The sequence below is a fragment of the Homarus americanus genome, unplaced genomic scaffold (genome assembly GCF_018991925.1).
Source record: "Homarus americanus isolate GMGI-L3 unplaced genomic scaffold, GMGI_Hamer_2.0 scaffold11841, whole genome shotgun sequence".
Lineage (NCBI taxonomy): Eukaryota > Metazoa > Arthropoda > Malacostraca > Decapoda > Nephropidae > Homarus > Homarus americanus.
Window position 1 is genome coordinate 116,390 of NW_024713722.1, and position 10,580 is coordinate 126,969.

The window sequence follows — 10,580 nt, forward strand, 5'->3', positions numbered from 1 at the left end:
GGGTGTTATGGTGTAGTGCGGTGGGTGGTTGAAAATGGTGTAGTGCGGGTGTTATGGTGTAGTGCGGGTGTTATGGTGTAGTGTGGGTGTTATGGTGTAGTGCGGGTGTTAAGCTCAAGGTAAAATGTGTTTAAAACTTTGTTGACAGCATAATCTTGTGTCAGTACAAATATTAACTCAACAAGGATAGGTGACATCACAAGACAAAATGCTATTATCAAAGATCAGAGCCACAGAATGGTCTCTGGTCAACAGAGCCACAGAATGGTCTCTGGTCAACAGAGCCACAGAATGGTCTCTGGTCAACAGAGCCACAGAATGGTCTCTGGTCAACAGAGCCACAGAATGGTCTCTGGTCAACAAAGCCACAGAATGGTCTCTGGTCAACAGAGCCACAGAATGGTCTCTGGTCAACAGAGCCACAGAATGGTCTCTGGTCAACAGAGCCACAGAATGGTCTCTGGTCAACAAAGCCACAGAATGGTCTCTGGTCAACAGAGCCACAGAATTGTCTCTGGTCAACAGAGCCACAGAATGGTCTCTGGTCAACACTGTCTGGCGTATGAGGTGTTTACATACTTTATTGAAGCTTTTAAGATGTCTTCAGTATGTAGCATCACTTGGTTAAGTGTGGAACAACATATTTTAGTATGTGGCTCAGGCTCTCCCTTTGCCTTTAGCTCGGTCAATTCGTGCATCCCTGTGTCCCCCGGCCCGAGGTTTGGGAGGGGGGGGGGGGAGCATAGAAAATTAAATTGGTCCTATAAAAGAATTAAGTTTTATATTACAAACCATAAAACAGGTCAAAGATATATCTTGGTTAGCAGCTGTAGTTTGATCACAGTGTGTTTCCTTGGTCCACCACATCTCCTTCCAGGGTTCTTTATACAGTACAGTAGTCTAAGCTTTATCATCGTCATATTCCTCTATATAACTACTGGCCGTCATAATTGTGTCTTCCCATGTAGCCATGGATTTACTGGCACATATGATGTGGTTGTGTGTACCGGATGCATGGGTTTCACTTTTCTAGGCTGCCAAATGTGATATATTTGACAATGAATTATTACCTTACTACTGCTAACATATGACATCATTGTATGGCTTATGTCTGTGCCCAGATACTTGAAATAGAGTGGAAAAAAATCAATGTTTACAGTAGACCTTCGGTATATTGCCAGAATGGAACCAAGAATTACCGTGAAGAAGCAGTTGCCAATTTATCACTCGATGTATTTCAAAGGGAAGTACTGTATAGGGCATGGGACTGTAGCCCCCAAATTCCCTGAAGAAGCCTCTTAATCTCACTTCAACACTAATTCCATCATTTCAAAACAATTTCAACAAATTATAATTCACCTTGAGTTTAAACAACTACTTCCAGGACTACAGTGGTTAAGACCCAAGATGAGTGATAGAGACAGAGATCTGGAGGTGTTGTGACTCTTGGCTGACCCAGCTGTGGGAAACTAGGGGTTTTGGCAGCTGATCAATTGTTTTCAGCTCACATTAAAACTTAAAAAACATATTTTTAGAAATATTTATTGCTTCTCAGAGATATGAAACATTAAAATATATTTAATGATCTGTACACTAGAGGTCACAGCCTTAGGTTAAAGAACACACAAGTGCACTACAGTACTGCACAGTATTGAAAGGGTTAATTTCTTTGGAGTAAGAGTTGTTAACACTTGTAATAACATGCCAAAGAGTGTTGTGAGGGCACCAAGTGTGAGCTCATTTAAAACCAGACTTGACCAACTCTGGTTCATGGTCAGGTACTGTCCAAGAGTCTGTACATGTCCAGTATTTGTCAACATTGCCTAACAGGGAAATGACCAACTGACTAGCCCACGAATCACTGGTAGCAAAGAGTGTGACAATAGATGTGTTAAGGCATTTTGAAAAGAAGGAACAAGTTGTGGATATATCTACTGTATGGCCCACTTTATTATATTTTGTATTTTACTTTTACCCTCTTCACCACTGATCGGCTCGTTAGCCGCTTGGGCGATCGGTCACGTCTCTGATTACTTTGCCTTTTCATTTATCCTCTTCACCAAAAGATCGGCTCGCTGGCCGCCCGGGCGATTGGTCACGTCTCTGTCACGCACTGTTGGCAAGTACTGGGCATGCACCGGCTCCTGAATGTACCTGAACCCGCTCGTCGCTTGAGTGTTGGTCAAGTTTTGTCCTGAAAAAGCTCACACTCGGTGCCGTCACAACACTCTCTGGAAGATTGTTCCAAGAGTTTACAACCCTCACTCCGAAAAAGTTTGCCCTCACAGTTTTCTGGACTTCCGGCTTCTTCATTCTTGAGCTGTGACCCCTTGTGGGGCGAGTGTCCACCAGCTTCAAGTAAGGACACTCGACTGAGTAGTGCCCCCTGAGATGCTTATACACCTCAACTAGGTCCCCCCTTGCCCATCTGTAGTATAAGCTAGGTAAGTTCAGGCACTCCAATCTCTCAGGGTAGCTGAGGTGCCGAAGTGCAGGCACCAGTCTGGTGGCCCTCCTTTGAACATTTTCAACCAACTGACAGTCATATCTCGGGGACCAGACGGGGTGACTACTCCAGATGGGGAAACACTTCACTCTTGAAGTTCGTTACGAGGGACGGACCGTCTAGATATCTGCACTGTATTGTACTGCACTGTACTGTACTGTATTGTACTGTACTGCACTGCACTGCGCTGTACTGCACTGCGCTGTACTGCACTGTACTGTACTGCACTGTACTGTACTACACTATACTGCACTGCATTGTACTGTACTACACTGTACTGTACTGCACTGTACTGTACAGTACAGTATAGTACTGCAATACAGAATAGAGTATGTAATGTAGTATAGGCAGTGTATATACTGTACACATTATAGCACTGTACTGTACTGTATTGCATTGTTCTGTACTGTACTGAAATAAACTGTATTGTACTGTACTGTACTTATTGTACTCGTTCTGCAATTGTACTGTACTGTTATGTACTGTACTCCGTACTTGTACTGTATTAATGTACCAATTGTACTGTGTTGCACTGTACTACTGTACTGTATTGTGTACTGTACCAGCCTGTAATGCACTGTACTGTACTGCACTGTATCTGTACTGTACTGTACTGCACTGTACTGTACTGTACTGCATTGCACTGTACTGTACTGTACTGTATTGTACTGTACTGCACTGTACTGCACTGTACTGTGCTGTACTGTTTCAGGTTGTGCTGTACTGTACTGTACTATACTGTATTGTAATTGTAATTGCAATTGTAATGCACTGCACTGTTCTGTACTGTACTGTATTGTACTGTATTGCACTGGGGTACTGTACTGTACTGTAATTGTACTGACATGTACTGTACTGTACTGGTATTGTACTGTACTGTACTGTATCGCACTGTACTGTACTTGTTCGTACTGTATCAGTACTGCAATGTACTGTCCTGGTACTGCACTGCACTGTACTGTTCTGTACTGGACTGTACTTGTCGTACTGTACTGTACTGTATTGCACTGTACTGTACTGTACTGTACCTGTACTGCACTGCACTGCACTGCACTGTAATTGTACTGCACTGTATTGTACACTGTACTGTATGTTCTGGTACTTTACTGTACTCTTTATTGTTCTGGTACTGTACTGTACTGTACTGTTCTCTCAGCATAGTATTGTCACTGTACTGTACTCACTGTACTGCAGTAACATATTGCACTGTACCTGTACTTTGCACTGCACTGTACTGCACAATTGCGCACTGTACTGTATTGCACTGTACTGTGCTTTATTATTGCACTGTACAGTACTGTACACTGTATTGTACTGGTACTGTGCTGTACTATACTGCACTGCACTGTACTGTACTGCATCACTGTACTGTACTGCTGCACTGTACTATACTCATAATGGTATTGTACTGTACTGTACTGTACTGTATTGTACTGTACTGTACTGTTTTGAATGGCATATTGTACTGTACTGTATTATACTTACTGTAATGTACTGTATTGTTCTATATAATTGCACTGTACTGATTTGTACCGTACTGCACTCTATACTGTACTACTGCACTGTACTATGCTGTATTGTACAATACTGTATTGTACTGTACTGTACTGTACTGACTGTACTGTTCTGAATGGTACTGTATTGTATTGTACTGTACTATACTGTACTGTACGTAATATGTTGTACTGTACTGTACTGCAGTACTCTTACTGTACTGCACTGTAACTATGCTGTACTTGTACTGTACTATTGTACTGTACTGTATGGCAATTATTGTAAACTGCATTGTACTGTGCTGTACTGCAATGTTTTGCACTGCACTGTACTGTACTGCATTGTATTGTACTGTATTGTACTGTACTTGCTACACTGTACTGTGCTGCACTGCATGTACTGTACTGTGCTGCACTGTATTGTACCACTGTACTGCACTGTATTGTACTGTATTGTATTGTACTGTACTGGCTGTACCTCTATTGTTCTGTAATTGCACTGTACTATCACTGGTGCTGTATTGTACTGTACGGCACTGTACTGCACTGTACTGTACTGTACTGTACGTACTGTGCTGTACTGTAACTGTACTGTACTGCATTGTACTGTACTGTACTGTAAATGCATTGTACTGTTCTGTACTGTACTGTATTGTACTGTATTGCACTGTACTGTACTGTACTGTGTGTACTGTATTCACTGTAATGTACTGTACCTGTACTGTATTGTACTGTACTGTACTGTAATGCATTGTACTGTACTGCACTGTACCAGCTGTACTGTACTACTGTTCTGTATTGCACTGCACTGTACTGTATTGTTCTGTACTTACTGTATTATACTGTACTGTACTGTACTGCATTGCACTGTACTGTACTGTACTGTACTGCACTGTACTGCACCGCACTGCAATTGTACTGCACTGTATTGCATTGTACTGTACTCGTATTGTTCTGCACTTTACTGTACTTTATTGTTCTGCACTGTACTGTACTTACTGTTCTCTCACTGTACTGTATTGTTCTGTGCTGTACTACTGTACTGTACTGTATTGCACTGTACTGTACTGTACTGCACTGCACTGTACTGCACTGTACTGCACTGTACTGTATTGTACTGTACTGTACTCTTTATTATTGCACTGTACAGCACTGTACAGTACTGTATTGTACTGTACTGTAATGTATTATACTGCACTGCACTGTACTGTACTGCACTGTACTGTACTGTACCACTGCACTGTACTATAATTATATTGTAATTGTACTGTATTGTACTGTACTGTACTGTACTGTACTGTACTGTTTTTAGAAATTTTAATATGCTGTACTGTATTATACTGTATTGTATTGTTCTATACAGTACTGTAACTGTACTGATTTGTACTGTACTGCACTCTACTGTACTGTACTACTGCACTTTACTATACTGTATTGCATCGTACTGTATTGTACTGTACTGTACTGTACTGTTTTGAATGGTACCGTATTGTATTGGTACTGTATTATACTGTATTGTAAATGTATTGTATTGTACTGCATTGTACTGTACTTTACTGTACTGCACTGTACTATGCCGTACTTGTACTGTAAGTGTATTGTACTGTACTGTATGGTACTAATTGTACTGTATTGGTATCAGTTACTCAGTTGCAATTGTACTGTACTGTGTACTGTGCTGCACTGTATTGTACTGTACCGTACTGCACTGTATTGTACTGTATTGTATTGTACTGTACTGTATTGTACTCTATTATTCTGAATTGCACTGTACTACTGTACTGTGCTGTATTGTACTGTACTGTACTGCACCTACTGCAGTGTGTACTGTATTGTTCTGTACTGCACTGTACTGTACAATTGCACTGTACTGTACTGTTCTGTATTGTACTGTACTGTACGCACTGTATTGTACCAACTGTGCTGTATTGTACTGTACTGTACTGCACTGTACTGTATTGTACTATATTGTTCTGTACTGTACTGTATCGCATCTGTATTGTACTGCACTGTACTGTACTGTACTGTACTGCACCGCATTGTACTGTACTGTACCGCACCGTACTGTACTGCACTGTACTGCACTGGTACTGCACTATACTGCACTGCACTGTACTGTATTGTACTGCACTGTACTGTACTGTACTGTTCTGCACTGTACTGTACTGCACCTGTACTGTACTGCACTGTAATGCACTGTACTGCACTGCATTGTACCTGCACTGCACTGTACTGTTCTGCACTGTACTGCACTGCACTGCACTTGCATCTGAAAACACTGTAATGTATTGTACTGCACTGCTCAGTAATGTACTGTTCTGTACTGTACTGTACTGCACTGTACTGCACTGTACTGTTCTCTGCTGCATTGCACTGTACTGCACTGTACTGTAATGTATTGTACCGTACCGTACTACTGTACTGTGCAGTATTAAATTGTACTGTACTACACCTACTGTGGTACTGTATTGATCTGTACTGTACCACTGTACTGTTTTGTACTGTTGCACTGTTCTTAGCATACTGTACTGTACTGTACATTGTATTGTCTTGTACTGTACTGCACTGTACTGTACTGCACTGCATTGTACTGTACTCGTACTGCACTGTAATTGCACATTGTACTGCACTGCACTGTAATGTATTGTACTGCACTGTACTGCAATGTACTGTTCTGTACTGTCTAGCCTGCACTGTACCGCACTGTACTGTTCTCTGCTGCACTGCACTGTACTGCACTGTACTGTAATGTATTGTAATTGTACTGCATACTGCACTGTGCTGTATTGTACTGTACTGTACTACACTGCACTGTAGGTACTGTATTGATCTTGTACTGTACTGTAACTGTACTGTTTTGTACTGTACTGTATGCTGTTCTGGTACTGTACTGTACTGTACTGTACTGCACTGTATTGTTCTGTACTGTGCTGTATTGTACTGTACTGCACTGTGTTCGTGGCTGACTATATTGTCTTGTACTGCACTGTAATTAATAGCTGTACTGTACTGTACTGTATCACTGCACTGCATTGTACTGTACTGTACTGCACTGTACTGTACTGTGCACTGTACTCGCACTGTACTGTAATGTATTGTACTGCACTGTACTGCAATGTACTGTCTTCTGCACTGTAATTGTACTGCACACTACTGCACTGCATTGTACTGTACTGCAATGTACTGTTCTATACTGTTCTGCACTGTACTGCACTGTACTGCACTGTAGCTGCCACTGCACTGTACTGCAATGTACTGTTCTGTACTGTACTGTACCGCACTGGTATCACTGTACATCTCTGTGCTGCATTGCACTGTACTGCACTGTACTGTATTGTATTGTACTGCACTCTACTGCAATGCACTGTACTGTACTGCACTCTGTATGTCATTTTAAAACTTACCGTTGTTTGTATACCTGCAGTTTCCATGAGTTAAAAAAAGAAAGGGCGACGAATCTAGTTCATGTTAAGTCAGTTAAAAAATATGGGAATCCACTAATCATCTAATCATTTTACCTTGTGCCACTGACAACAAATTTGTGTAACATATTATTAGTTTTGTACTGACCATTACTAAGGTTTATAGAATTCAATTCTCTAATCAAACTTGCTTCAACCAGAAATCTTCTGTGACACATGATGATTAATACACTTATATGCTGTTTTCCCATTCTATGGGATGATTATTATTCCTTATATGAACGAATAGTGCACTGCTTTCAGATGCTGTTCTAATATTGTACTTATGCTGTTTGATTTAAGTTGCAATGCTTTCCCAGTCTATCCTGCAGAATTTATTTGTCAGTGGCCCAAAGTTAAAAATGCTTTGAAGCATTCCAGTTAGATGTAGGATAGATGATTAGTGGGTCCCATATTTTTGACCTGACTTAATATGACTAGTTACGTCACCCTTTCTCTTAAGCCCTTTTGTGTTTGTGGTAGGTGTGCGGATTAGTGGATGTTATGTTTATGACCTGACCCATGTTTAGTAAGGTCACCCTGTGTACTAAGCCTCTCTCGGTCCTTGTAATTCAGTTGCCTCTGAAGATGTCCTTGAATAAAGACGAAAGCCAAGGTGCTCCATTTTTCCTTTTGTCGTGGCCCAAGGTTAAAAATGCTTGAAAACCTTTGATCTGGATGTAGGATAGTTATTTAGTGGGTGTTGGTGTTGGTGTGGGATTATGGATGACATCATTATGACCTGACCTCATGTTTAATAAGGTCAAATTCTGGCGTGCTTCTCTCTGTCCATGTTATCCAGTTGCCTCTGAAGATCTCTTAATAAAGGCGAGCTAAGGTGCTCCATGTTTTCCTGCAGATTTTATCAAGATTTATCTTATCCACGTTTCCATTGGATCACATGAAATATATATATATATATATATATATATATATAATATATATATATATATATATATTTCATTAGCCCAATAAAGCACGCGACTCTACAAACAATAAAACACCCCAACCCACCAGGATTCCGAACTCACGTGCCCACGAGCCCATGAATCAGATCGGGGAATGCTACCTCTGACCACCAGATACTAAAAGCAGTCCTAGACTTGTTATATTTCACACAAAGACTTTTCAATGAGTTTATGGTGCTGTGAATCAATGGGTCCTCCCTGATCAAGTAGGTGGTCAGAGTAACGTTTACCAAATCCGCTTCAAACACGAGGATCCATATATATTTATTAGCCTAATAAAGCACGCGACTTCTACATAATCAACACCTCAACCTGCCAGGTTTCGAACCCACGGCCCCACGAGCCCAAAAAGAGAGAGAGACTCAAAGAAGACTGCTGCCATTAATAAGATGGAGCTAACTGCCAGCTGTAATGTTGGGACCCAAGTGTAACTTGCGTGGACTCAGAGTCAGCCTATCAGCATGGGTGGGGGGAGTTTTCAGCAGCCTCTATCATGAGAATGAGGAGCTAACAATTAGCCTCTTATCAGAATGGGTGGGGAGCCAACAGTCAGCCTCTATAAGCATGGATGGGGAGCACAAGTCAGCTTCTTATCAGCAAGGGTGGCTAACAGGTCAGCCTCATTAGCATAAGTGGGAGCTAAGTATCAGCCTCTATCAGTAAGCTAGGGGAGTTATGTACACTCAAATCAGTGGGGGAACTTTCAGCATCTTATCAGCGTGGGTGGCGAGCTATGTGTCAGCTTCTTATCAGTTTGGGTGTGGAGCTTACTGTCAGCATTTTATCAGGTGGGGAACCAAGTGTCGTTTATCAGCATGGGTTGGGAGCTACTGTCACATCTATCAGCATAAGGGGGAGCTACTGTCAGCATCTTATCAAGTGTCGGTGGGAGCTGACTGTCGCATCTTAAAGCGTGTGGTGGGGCCCTACTGTCAGCAATTCTATCAGTGTTTGTGAGCTTACTGGGTCGTATCTTATCAGTGTCGGTGGGAGCTTACTGTCACATCTTATCAGTGTCGCAGGGGAGCTGACTGTCAGCATCTTTAAAGTGTGGGGTCTTACCACAGCATCTTGATCAGTGTCGGTGGGAGCTGCTCGTCAGCATCTTATCAGTGTCGGTGGAGCTGACTGTCAGCAACTTTAAAGTGTGGGTGGGGGCCCTTACTGTCAGCATCTTATAAATGTGTGTGTGGGGAGCTTACTCTCAGCATGTTATCAGTGTGGGGTAGGAGCTTACTTGTTAACATCTTATCAGCGTGGTGGAGTTTACTAATAACATCTTATCATGTGGTTGGGGAGTTTACTGTCAGCATCTTATCATGGGTGGGGAGTTTACTGTCACATCTTTATCAGCGGTTGGGGAGCCATTGTTAACATTCTTATCAGCGTGGGTAAGAGTTTACTGTCACATCTATCAGCGGTTAGGGGAGTTTACTGTCAGTACCTATCAGCGTGGGTGGGAGTTTACTGTTAGCATCTATTAGCGTGGGTGCTGAGTTTACTGTCAGTATCTTATCAGCGGGTGGAGTTTACTGTTAGCATCTTATTAGCGTGGGTGCTGAGTTTACTGTCAGTATCTTATCAGCGTGTGGAGCCGACCAATACATCTTATCAGCGTGGGTGGAGCTATCGTCAGTATCTTTATCAGCGTGGGTGGGGAGAGAAAGTGTCAGCATCACCCAATGGGCGACGTAAGAAATGGACTAACTTATGGGGAAACATTTCAATTAGATATTGTCCTCTAAACTGAGATATTTTTGACGACATTTTAATGAGACGCCACGAATACTGGTTCACATTCTCACTCGCTCTTACGACTTACTCTTCATTATTTTCGTAAGTAACTCCGTACTTGAGAGAAGACTCTAATTAATTTAATAATTATTCTGATGACTTATATTGAGACACACTTAACTGAGTATATTTTACCAGTACAATATCTAGTGTATCTTGTATCACCTCGAGGCGATACTGCACATCTTACCACACTTATGGTATGATCCAGGTGTGTGTGTGTGTGGTATGTGTGTGTGTGGTATACATTAATCCTCTCCTCTGACCTTTTGTCCCACCTCTCCAATACGTTGGGCACCAACACACCCAGATTCCACCAAGCTCCTCGGCAGCAATACGTAACCGAACGAAGTACTGA

The 10,580-nt window shown here is 41.9% G+C and overlaps 1 protein-coding gene across 1 annotated transcript in view; it reads left to right on the forward strand.

Annotated features, from left to right (window-relative positions):
* Positions 1-10,580, forward strand: part of LOC121874667 (kin of IRRE-like protein 3) — a gene marked incomplete in the record, with an annotated part of 46,660 nt that overhangs the window by 22,601 nt on the left and 13,479 nt on the right.